General features: G+C 57.4%; 1 long non-coding RNA gene across 1 annotated transcript; it reads left to right on the top strand.

The window, feature by feature from the left end:
- Positions 1–3,216: 3,216 nt before the first annotated feature.
- On the top strand, positions 3,217–4,576 carry LOC135293106 (uncharacterized). Its single transcript, XR_010355242.1, has 5 exons — positions 3,217–3,276; positions 3,365–3,445; positions 3,533–3,634; positions 4,063–4,179; positions 4,499–4,576. It is a non-coding gene; the product is annotated as an uncharacterized LOC135293106 (long non-coding RNA).
- The last annotated feature ends 7,413 nt before the right edge of the window (positions 4,577–11,989 follow it).

The raw sequence follows: 11,989 nt of genomic DNA, 5'->3' as shown, positions 1-11,989 counted from the left end.
ATTTCCTCTGTGTCTGAGGGAGAGAGCCCCAGGGCCCTGTGCTGCTCCAGCCACCCCTCCCAGAGATGTTGCTGAGGGCAGGGAAAGAGTGTGGAGAGTGACCAGGAGCCAGCCCAGAGCTCCCCAGGCCCCTGTGCACCTTTGGCCATGTCTATTCACATCTGGCTCCCACGGTCTTACCCAACCCCCTGGCAGTGCCCAGTTCCCTGTGGCAGAAGGGGATCCCAGCACAGCCTGGAAAGTGTTCTCATCTGTGCTCCGTTCTAGATGAGGTGTCTGGGAAGGCTTCTCCATCAGCTTGGATGAATAAAGTTTTGAAGCCCTTGGAGCCTCCTGCAGGTATGTTCTCAGTGTGCCACCAAGGAAGAATTGTAGACAAGCGGGCAGGAACCAGGTGACAGAAGCTTCTGTGGCTGTTGTGTTACAGATGTGTCTACAGGGAGGACTTCTCCAGCTTCTCCAGCTCCTACCTTGGATGCTATACGCAAGCCCAGCTCCCATCACAGTGGTGAGTAGTGTGTCCCTGCTGACCTCAGAGGCTGAGCCTTGCTTTTGTAGGATCCATTCCTGGGAAATCGAAATATTTTTCTCAAAGGTACTCCAACAGGGAAAGTCCAAGATACAACAGATAAGATGTCCCTGCAACCTTCCAAACAGATGAGGCAAGAGCTGAAGGAACCCCTGCAGACAAGAGAAGGTGGGTGCATTTCTCTCATGCTTCCCCTGGGACTCAGCAGCCGGGGGCTTTGGCTGCACATCTGGACACGCCGTGCCCGGCACAGCAGGAAGGGATCCATGGCAGCCTCGCTGCCCCGCTGCTGCTTTCACATCCTGCAGGGCTGTTTCCCAGCCTGGCCTGGCTGCAGCTTCTGCCCAGCCTCTGCCGGAAGGCATTTGGCATCAGCTGACAGGCAGCCCAAACTGTAACACACCCTGAGATCCCCCACTATATCCAGCCCTGCAGATTAGGAAAAGGGTGTCTGTTTGGAGGTGGAAGTGCTCACATCATGCCACTGTAATCTGGCCATTTTCCTGCTCCATAATTTTCACAAATATTACCTCTGATGCCACCGCCCAAGTGGGAACAGCTCCATCTGATGCAGCTGTCTCCCTTCCTTTGTCAAGAGATGGACATAATGCTTCAGTGGAAGTTGGCATTTCTTGAAGGAAGCACTCCATCTTCGGTGCCAGCCCTAGCTGCAGGAAAGAAGGCAATGCCAGATACGGGCACAGGCACAGCAGGTAATCGCTGTGCCGGGCTCAGCCCTGGCCGGGGCTGTGTGGCAGCAGCTCTTCCTCCAGGGCCTGCCCTTGCCCGGCCCAGCAGCAGCCAAAGCTGGAGGTGCCTCGGCTTCCAGGCCTCTGGAGCTGGTTCAGAGCCCCGGGGAAATGGGACTGGTGCAGCAAGGTCCCTGGCGCTGCAGCTGCTGCGGAGCTGGCCCTGAGTGCCCAGAGGCCCAAGGCACAGGAGCAGCCCCGAGCGGGAGCCCTGCCGCCAGCCCAGGGCCAGAGCCAGCCCTGGCACACAATGGAAACAGTTCTCATCTTGGTTTGCTTCCAGACTGGGATGCTGGGAATGATTCTGCATTAGCCTGGCGCTCTGAAGTTGTGAAGCCCTCCGAGCATTCTGCAGGTATGTTCTCACTGTCCCACCAAGGTGAAATGTTTGACTGACTGGTCAGGACCAGGTGACAGAAGCTTCTGTGGCTGTTGTATTACAGATGTGTCTGCAGGGACGACTTCACCAACTCCTACCCTGGATGCTGCACAAAAGCCCAGCTCCTATGGCAGGGGTGAGTAGTGTGTCCCTGCTGAACCCTCAGGCTGAGCCCTGCTTTTGTGGGGTCCATTCCTGGGAAATGGAACTACTTTCTCTTAAGGTCCTACGACAGGAGAAACCAAAGACATGGCCGGCAAGAAATTCCAGGACCCATTAGAAATCATGTGGCAAATGCTGAAGGAACGTCTACAGAGAAGGCAAGGTGGGTGCATTTCCCTCATTCTTCCCCTGGGTCTCAGCAGCCGGGGGCTTTGGCTGCACATCTGGACACGCCGTGCCCGGCACAGCTGGAAGGGATCCATGGCAGCCTCGCTGCCCCGCTGCTGCTTTCACATCCTGCAGGGCTGTTTCCCAGCCTGGCCTGGCTGCAGCTTCTGCCCAGCCTCTGCAGGAAGGCATTTGGCATCAGCTGACAGGCAGCCCCAATTGCACCACAGTCCATGCCCACCCTCAGATCCCCTGCAATTTCCTGGTGTCCAGGCAGATCAGATGTTGGGGCTCTTTGGGGAAAGAAGCAGCCTTGGGTTGTCCCAAAATCCTGGGTGTTTTCTGATCCTTATCCATTCCTTTCACAAGTGATGCCTCCTGAAATTGTCCCCTACCCCATTCCCAGTGAGGAATGTTTCCATCTGATCCAGCTGTCTCTTTTCCATTTTCCAGAAATGAAAGGAGAGCCTGTGCAGAAGGAAGCATTTCCCGGAGGAAGCAATGGCTCCATGCCAGCCTCTGCTGCAGGAAGGGAGACCATGCCAGGCACAGGCACAGGAGGTAATTGCTGTGCCTCTGGGCCTGAGCCCTGCTGAGGCTTGAGCTGCCCTCTCTGCTGCTTGGCAGTGCGGGCACAGCCTGGACTAGAGCGGCACAGCCCAGGGGAATTATCCCGAGCAGGCTCAGGGCACTCGGGTCCTGAGCAGTCCTGCTGGGGTCCCTCCATGGGAGACATGTCCTGAAACCCTGCAGCGACTGCACGGGGTGCCCACGGTGGGGAAAGGACAGAGGGGGAGAGCAAGGCTCCAGTGTGTCCTGAGAGGGCCTGGCTGTTTGCCCTTGGGATCTGGGAGCTGTCCCAGCAGAAGGAGGGCAGGAGGTAGTGTAGGAGGGAGGGAGGCACAGCTGTGACACTGCCTGCTGCAGTTTGCCCCAGGGCTTTAGGGAGGATTTCCTCTGTGTCTGAGGGAGAGAGCCCCAGGGCCCTGTGCTGCTCCAGCCACCCCTCCCAGAGATGTTGCTGAGGGCAGGGAAAGAGTGTGGAGAGTGACCAGGAGCCAGCCCAGAGCTCCCCAGGCCCCTGTGCACCTTTGGCCATGTCTATTCACATCTGGCTCCCACGGTCTTACCCAACCCCCTGGCAGTGCCCAGTTCCCTGTGGCAGAAGGGGATCCCAGCACAGCCTGGAAAGTGTTCTCATCTGTGCTCCGTTCTAGATGAGGTGTCTGTGAAGGCTTCTCCATCAGCTTGGATGAATAAAGTTTTGAAGCCCTTGGAGCCTCCTGCAGGTATGTTCTCAGTGTGCCACCAAGGAAGAATTGTAGACAAGCGGGCAGGAACCAGGTGACAGAAGCTTCTGTGGCTGTTGTGTTACAGATGTGTCTACAGGGAGGACTTCTCCAGCTTCTCCAGCTCCTACCTTGGATGCTATACGCAAGCCCAGCTCCCATCACAGTGGTGAGTAGTGTGTCCCTGCTGACCTCAGAGGCTGAGCCTTGCTTTTTTGGGATCCATTCCTGGGAAATCGAAATATTTTTCTCAAAGGTACTCCAACAGGGAAAGTCCAAGATACAACAGATAAGATGTCCCTGCAACCTTCCAAACAGATGAGGCAAGAGCTGAAGGAACCCCTGCAGACAAGAGAAGGTGGGTGCATTTCTCTCATGCTTCCCCTGGGACTCAGCAGCCGGGGGCTTTGGCTGCACATCTGGACACGCCGTGCCCGGCACAGCAGGAAGGGATCCATGGCAGCCTCGCTGCCCCGCTGCTGCTTTCACATCCTGCAGGGCTGTTTCCCAGCCTGGCCTGGCTGCAGCTTCTGCCCAGCCTCTGCCGGAAGGCATTTGGCATCAGCTGACAGGCAGCCCAAACTGTAACACACCCTGAGATCCCCCACTATATCCAGCCCTGCAGATTAGGAAAAGGGTGTCTGTTTGGAGGTGGAAGTGCTCACATCATGCCACTGTAATCTGGCCATTTTCCTGCTCCATAATTTTCACAAATATTACCTCTGATGCCACCGCCCAAGTGGGAACAGCTCCATCTGATGCAGCTGTCTCCCTTCCTTTGTCAAGAGATGGACATAATGCTTCAGTGGAAGTTGGCATTTCTTGAAGGAAGCACTCCATCTTCGGTGCCAGCCCTAGCTGCAGGAAAGAAGGCAATGCCAGATACGGGCACAGGCACAGCAGGTAATCGCTGTGCCGGGCTCAGCCCTGGCCGGGGCTGTGTGGCAGCAGCTCTTCCTCCAGGGCCTGCCCTTGCCCGGCCCAGCAGCAGCCAAAGCTGGAGGTGCCTCGGCTTCCAGGCCTCTGGAGCTGGTTCAGAGCCCCGGGGAAATGGGACTGGTGCAGCAAGGTCCCTGGCGCTGCAGCTGCTGCGGAGCTGGCCCTGAGTGCCCAGAGGCCCAAGGCACAGGAGCAGCCCCGAGCGGGAGCCCTGCCGCCAGCCCAGGGCCAGAGCCAGCCCTGGCACACAATGGAAACAGTTCTCATCTTGGTTTGCTTCCAGACTGGGATGCTGGGAATGATTCTGCATTAGCCTGGCGCTCTGAAGTTGTGAAGCCCTCCGAGCATTCTGCAGGTATGTTCTCACTGTCCCACCAAGGTGAAATGTTTGACTGACTGGTCAGGACCAGGTGACAGAAGCTTCTGTGGCTGTTGTATTACAGATGTGTCTGCAGGGACGACTTCACCAACTCCTACCCTGGATGCTGCACAAAAGCCCAGCTCCTATGGCAGGGGTGAGTAGTGTGTCCCTGCTGAACCCTCAGGCTGAGCCCTGCTTTTGTGGGGTCCATTCCTGGGAAATGGAACTACTTTCTCTTAAGGTCCTACGACAGGAGAAACCAAAGACATGGCCGGCAAGAAATTCCAGGACCCATTAGAAATCATGTGGCAAATGCTGAAGGAACGTCTACAGAGAAGGCAAGGTGGGTGCATTTCCCTCATTCTTCCCCTGGGTCTCAGCAGCCGGGGGCTTTGGCTGCACATCTGGACACGCCGTGCCCGGCACAGCTGGAAGGGATCCATGGCAGCCTCGCTGCCCCGCTGCTGCTTTCACATCCTGCAGGGCTGTTTCCCAGCCTGGCCTGGCTGCAGCTTCTGCCCAGCCTCTGCAGGAAGGCATTTGGCATCAGCTGACAGGCAGCCCCAATTGCACCACAGTCCATGCCCACCCTCAGATCCCCTGCAATTTCCTGGTGTCCAGGCAGATCAGATGTTGGGGCTCTTTGGGGAAAGAAGCAGCCTTGGGTTGTCCCAAAATCCTGGGTGTTTTCTGATCCTTATCCATTCCTTTCACAAGTGATGCCTCCTGAAATTGTCCCCTACCCCATTCCCAGTGAGGAATGTTTCCATCTGATCCAGCTGTCTCTTTTCCATTTTCCAGAAATGAAAGGAGAGCCTGTGCAGAAGGAAGCATTTCCCGGAGGAAGCAATGGCTCCATGCCAGCCTCTGCTGCAGGAAGGGAGACCATGCCAGGCACAGGCACAGGAGGTAATTGCTGTGCCTCTGGGCCTGAGCCCTGCTGAGGCTTGAGCTGCCCTCTCTGCTGCTTGGCAGTGCGGGCACAGCCTGGACTAGAGCGGCACAGCCCAGGGGAATTATCCCGAGCAGGCTCAGGGCACTCGGGTCCTGAGCAGTCCTGCTGGGGTCCCTCCATGGGAGACATGTCCTGAAACCCTGCAGCGACTGCACGGGGTGCCCACGGTGGGGAAAGGACAGAGGGGGAGAGCAAGGCTCCAGTGTGTCCTGAGAGGGCCTGGCTGTTTGCCCTTGGGATCTGGGAGCTGTCCCAGCAGAAGGAGGGCAGGAGGTAGTGTAGGAGGGAGGGAGGCACAGCTGTGACACTGCCTGCTGCAGTTTGCCCCAGGGCTTTAGGGAGGATTTCCTCTGTGTCTGAGGGAGAGAGCCCCAGGGCCCTGTGCTGCTCCAGCCACCCCTCCCAGAGATGTTGCTGAGGGCAGGGAAAGAGTGTGGAGAGTGACCAGGAGCCAGCCCAGAGCTCCCCAGGCCCCTGTGCACCTTTGGCCATGTCTATTCACATCTGGCTCCCACGGTCTTACCCAACCCCCTGGCAGTGCCCAGTTCCCTGTGGCAGAAGGGGATCCCAGCACAGCCTGGAAAGTGTTCTCATCTGTGCTCCGTTCTAGATGAGGTGTCTGGGAAGGCTTCTCCATCAGCTTGGATGAATAAAGTTTTGAAGCCCTTGGAGCCTCCTGCAGGTATGTTCTCAGTGTGCCACCAAGGAAGAATTGTAGACAAGCGGGCAGGAACCAGGTGACAGAAGCTTCTGTGGCTGTTGTGTTACAGATGTGTCTACAGGGAGGACTTCTCCAGCTTCTCCAGCTCCTACCTTGGATGCTATACGCAAGCCCAGCTCCCATCACAGTGGTGAGTAGTGTGTCCCTGCTGACCTCAGAGGCTGAGCCTTGCTTTTGTAGGATCCATTCCTGGGAAATCGAAATATTTTTCTCAAAGGTACTCCAACAGGGAAAGTCCAAGATACAACAGATAAGATGTCCCTGCAACCTTCCAAACAGATGAGGCAAGAGCTGAAGGAACCCCTGCAGACAAGAGAAGGTGGGTGCATTTCTCTCATGCTTCCCCTGGGACTCAGCAGCCGGGGGCTTTGGCTGCACATCTGGACACGCCGTGCCCGGCACAGCAGGAAGGGATCCATGGCAGCCTCGCTGCCCCGCTGCTGCTTTCACATCCTGCAGGGCTGTTTCCCAGCCTGGCCTGGCTGCAGCTTCTGCCCAGCCTCTGCCGGAAGGCATTTGGCATCAGCTGACAGGCAGCCCAAACTGTAACACACCCTGAGATCCCCCACTATATCCAGCCCTGCAGATTAGGAAAAGGGTGTCTGTTTGGAGGTGGAAGTGCTCACATCATGCCACTGTAATCTGGCCATTTTCCTGCTCCATAATTTTCACAAATATTACCTCTGATGCCACCGCCCAAGTGGGGAACAGCTCCATCTGATGCAGCTGTCTCCCTTCCTTTGTCAAGAGATGGACATAATGCTTCAGTGGAAGTTGGCATTTCTTGAAGGAAGCACTCCATCTTCGGTGCCAGCCCTAGCTGCAGGAAAGAAGGCAATGCCAGATACGGGCACAGGCACAGCAGGTAATCGCTGTGCCGGGCTCAGCCCTGGCCGGGGCTGTGTGGCAGCAGCTCTTCCTCCAGGGCCTGCCCTTGCCCGGCCCAGCAGCAGCCAAAGCTGGAGGTGCCTCGGCTTCCAGGCCTCTGGAGCTGGTTCAGAGCCCCGGGGAAATGGGACTGGTGCAGCAAGGTCCCTGGCGCTGCAGCTGCTGCGGAGCTGGCCCTGAGTGCCCAGAGGCCCAAGGCACAGGAGCAGCCCCGAGCGGGAGCCCTGCCGCCAGCCCAGGGCCAGAGCCAGCCCTGGCACACAATGGAAACAGTTCTCATCTTGGTTTGCTTCCAGACTGGGATGCTGGGAATGATTCTGCATTAGCCTGGCGCTCTGAAGTTGTGAAGCCCTCCGAGCATTCTGCAGGTATGTTCTCACTGTCCCACCAAGGTGAAATGTTTGACTGACTGGTCAGGACCAGGTGACAGAAGCTTCTGTGGCTGTTGTATTACAGATGTGTCTGCAGGGACGACTTCACCAACTCCTACCCTGGATGCTGCACAAAAGCCCAGCTCCTATGGCAGGGGTGAGTAGTGTGTCCCTGCTGAACCCTCAGGCTGAGCCCTGCTTTTGTGGGGTCCATTCCTGGGAAATGGAACTACTTTCTCTTAAGGTCCTACGACAGGAGAAACCAAAGACATGGCCGGCAAGAAATTCCAGGACCCATTAGAAATCATGTGGCAAATGCTGAAGGAATGTCTGCAGAGAAGACAAGGTGGGTGCATTTCCCTCATGCTGCCCCTGGGACTCAGCAGCCGGGGGCTTTGGCTGCACATCTGGACACGCCGTGCCCGGCACAGCGGGAAGGGATCCATGGCAGCCTCGCTGCCCCGCTGCTGCTTTCACGCCCTGCAGGGCTGTTTCCCAGCCTGGCCTGGCTGCAGCTTCTGCCCAGCCTCTGCAGGAAGGCATTTGGCATCAGCTGACAGGCAGCCCCAATTGCACCACAGTCCATGCCCACCCTCAGATCCCCTGCAATTTCCTGATGTCCAGGCAGATCAGATGTTGGGGCTCTTTGGGGAAAGAAGCAGCCTTGGGTTGTCCCAAAATCCTGGGTGTTTTCTGATCCTTATCCATTCCTTTCACAAGTGATGCCTCCTGAAATTGTCCCCTACCCCATTCCCAGTGAGGAATGTTTCCATCTGATCCAGCTGTCTCTTTTCCATTTTCCAGAAATGAAAGGAGAGCCTGTGCAGAAGGAAGCATTTCCCGGAGGAAGCAATGGCTCCATGCCAGCCTCTGCTGCAGGAAGGGAGACCATGCCAGGCACAGGCACAGGAGGTAATTGCTGTGCCTCTGGGCCTGAGCCCTGCTGAGGCTTGAGCTGCCCTCTCTGCTGCTTGGCAGTGCGGGCACAGCCTGGACTAGAGCGGCACAGCCCAGGGGAATTATCCCGAGCAGGCTCAGGGCACTCGGGTCCTGAGCAGTCCTGCTGGGGTCCCTCCATGGGAGACATGTCCTGAAACCCTGCAGCGACTGCACGGGGTGCCCACGGTGGGGAAAGGACAGAGGGGGAGAGCAAGGCTCCAGTGTGTCCTGAGAGGGCCTGGCTGTTTGCCCTTGGGATCTGGGAGCTGTCCCAGCAGAAGGAGGGCAGGAGGTAGTGTAGGAGGGAGGGAGGCACAGCTGTGACACTGCCTGCTGCAGTTTGCCCCAGGGCTTTAGGGAGGATTTCCTCTGTGTCTGAGGGAGAGAGCCCCAGGGCCCTGTGCTGCTCCAGCCACCCCTCCCAGAGATGTTGCTGAGGGCAGGGAAAGAGTGTGGAGAGTGACCAGGAGCCAGCCCAGAGCTCCCCAGGCCCCTGTGCACCTTTGGCCATGTCTATTCACATCTGGCTCCCACGGTCTTACCCAACCCCCTGGCAGTGCCCAGTTCCCTGTGGCAGAAGGGGATCCCAGCACAGCCTGGAAAGTGTTCTCATCTGTGCTCCGTTCTAGATGAGGTGTCTGGGAAGGCTTCTCCATCAGCTTGGATGAATAAAGTTTTGAAGCCCTTGGAGCCTCCTGCAGGTATGTTCTCAGTGTGCCACCAAGGAAGAATTGTAGACAAGCGGGCAGGAACCAGGTGACAGAAGCTTCTGTGGCTGTTGTGTTACAGATGTGTCTACAGGGAGGACTTCTCCAGCTTCTCCAGCTCCTACCTTGGATGCTATACGCAAGCCCAGCTCCCATCACAGTGGTGAGTAGTGTGTCCCTGCTGACCTCAGAGGCTGAGCCTTGCTTTTGTAGGATCCATTCCTGGGAAATCGAAATATTTTTCTCAAAGGTACTCCAACAGGGAAAGTCCAAGATACAACAGATAAGATGTCCCTGCAACCTTCCAAACAGATGAGGCAAGAGCTGAAGGAACCCCTGCAGACAAGAGAAGGTGGGTGCATTTCTCTCATGCTTCCCCTGGGACTCAGCAGCCGGGGGCTTTGGCTGCACATCTGGACACGCCGTGCCCGGCACAGCAGGAAGGGATCCATGGCAGCCTCGCTGCCCCGCTGCTGCTTTCACATCCTGCAGGGCTGTTTCCCAGCCTGGCCTGGCTGCAGCTTCTGCCCAGCCTCTGCCGGAAGGCATTTGGCATCAGCTGACAGGCAGCCCAAACTGTAACACACCCTGAGATCCCCCACTATATCCAGCCCTGCAGATTAGGAAAAGGGTGTCTGTTTGGAGGTGGAAGTGCTCACATCATGCCACTGTAATCTGGCCATTTTCCTGCTCCATAATTTTCACAAATATTACCTCTGATGCCACCGCCCAAGTGGGAACAGCTCCATCTGATGCAGCTGTCTCCCTTCCTTTGTCAAGAGATGGACATAATGCTTCAGTGGAAGTTGGCATTTCTTGAAGGAAGCACTCCATCTTCGGTGCCAGCCCTAGCTGCAGGAAAGAAGGCAATGCCAGATACGGGCACAGGCACAGCAGGTAATCGCTGTGCCGGGCTCAGCCCTGGCCGGGGCTGTGTGGCAGCAGCTCTTCCTCCAGGGCCTGCCCTTGCCCGGCCCAGCAGCAGCCAAAGCTGGAGGTGCCTCGGCTTCCAGGCCTCTGGAGCTGGTTCAGAGCCCCGGGGAAATGGGACTGGTGCAGCAAGGTCCCTGGCGCTGCAGCTGCTGCGGAGCTGGCCCTGAGTGCCCAGAGGCCCAAGGCACAGGAGCAGCCCCGAGCGGGAGCCCTGCCGCCAGCCCAGGGCCAGAGCCAGCCCTGGCACACAATGGAAACAGTTCTCATCTTGGTTTGCTTCCAGACTGGGATGCTGGGAATGATTCTGCATTAGCCTGGCGCTCTGAAGTTGTGAAGCCCTCCGAGCATTCTGCAGGTATGTTCTCACTGTCCCACCAAGGTGAAATGTTTGACTGACTGGTCAGGACCAGGTGACAGAAGCTTCTGTGGCTGTTGTATTACAGATGTGTCTGCAGGGACGACTTCACCAACTCCTACCCTGGATGCTGCACAAAAGCCCAGCTCCTATGGCAGGGGTGAGTAGTGTGTCCCTGCTGAACCCTCAGGCTGAGCCCTGCTTTTGTGGGGTCCATTCCTGGGAAATGGAACTACTTTCTCTTAAGGTCCTACGACAGGAGAAACCAAAGACATGGCCGGCAAGAAATTCCAGGACCCATTAGAAATCATGTGGCAAATGCTGAAGGAACGTCTACAGAGAAGGCAAGGTGGGTGCATTTCCCTCATTCTTCCCCTGGGTCTCAGCAGCCGGGGGCTTTGGCTGCACATCTGGACACGCCGTGCCCGGCACAGCTGGAAGGGATCCATGGCAGCCTCGCTGCCCCGCTGCTGCTTTCACATCCTGCAGGGCTGTTTCCCAGCCTGGCCTGGCTGCAGCTTCTGCCCAGCCTCTGCAGGAAGGCATTTGGCATCAGCTGACAGGCAGCCCCAATTGCACCACAGTCCATGCCCACCCTCAGATCCCCTGCAATTTCCTGGTGTCCAGGCAGATCAGATGTTGGGGCTCTTTGGGGAAAGAAGCAGCCTTGGGTTGTCCCAAAATCCTGGGTGTTTTCTGATCCTTATCCATTCCTTTCACAAGTGATGCCTCCTGAAATTGTCCCCTACCCCATTCCCAGTGAGGAATGTTTCCATCTGATCCAGCTGTCTCTTTTCCATTTTCCAGAAATGAAAGGAGAGCCTGTGCAGAAGGAAGCATTTCCCGGAGGAAGCAATGGCTCCATGCCAGCCTCTGCTGCAGGAAGGGAGACCATGCCAGGCACAGGCACAGGAGGTAATTGCTGTGCCTCTGGGCCTGAGCCCTGCTGAGGCTTGAGCTGCCCTCTCTGCTGCTTGGCAGTGCGGGCACAGCCTGGACTAGAGCGGCACAGCCCAGGGGAATTATCCCGAGCAGGCTCAGGGCACTCGGGTCCTGAGCAGTCCTGCTGGGGTCCCTCCATGGGAGACATGTCCTGAAACCCTGCAGCGACTGCACGGGGTGCCCACGGTGGGGAAAGGACAGAGGGGGAGAGCAAGGCTCCAGTGTGTCCTGAGAGGGCCTGGCTGTTTGCCCTTGGGATCTGGGAGCTGTCCCAGCAGAAGGAGGGCAGGAGGTAGTGTAGGAGGGAGGGAGGCACAGCTGTGACACTGCCTGCTGCAGTTTGCCCCAGGGCTTTAGGGAGGATTTCCTCTGTGTCTGAGGGAGAGAGCCCCAGGGCCCTGTGCTGCTCCAGCCACCCCTCCCAGAGATGTTGCTGAGGGCAGGGAAAGAGTGTGGAGAGTGACCAGGAGCCAGCCCAGAGCTCCCCAGGCCCCTGTGCACCTTTGGCCATGTCTATTCACATCTGGCTCCCACGGTCTTACCCAACCCCCTGGCAGTGCCCAGTTCCCTGTGGCAGAAGGGGATCCCAGCACAGCCTGGAA

The sequence above is a fragment of the Passer domesticus genome, unplaced genomic scaffold, assembly GCF_036417665.1.
Source record: "Passer domesticus isolate bPasDom1 unplaced genomic scaffold, bPasDom1.hap1 HAP1_SCAFFOLD_71, whole genome shotgun sequence".
Lineage (NCBI taxonomy): Eukaryota > Metazoa > Chordata > Aves > Passeriformes > Passeridae > Passer > Passer domesticus.
This window is presented reverse-complemented; position numbering and strand designations above follow the sequence as displayed.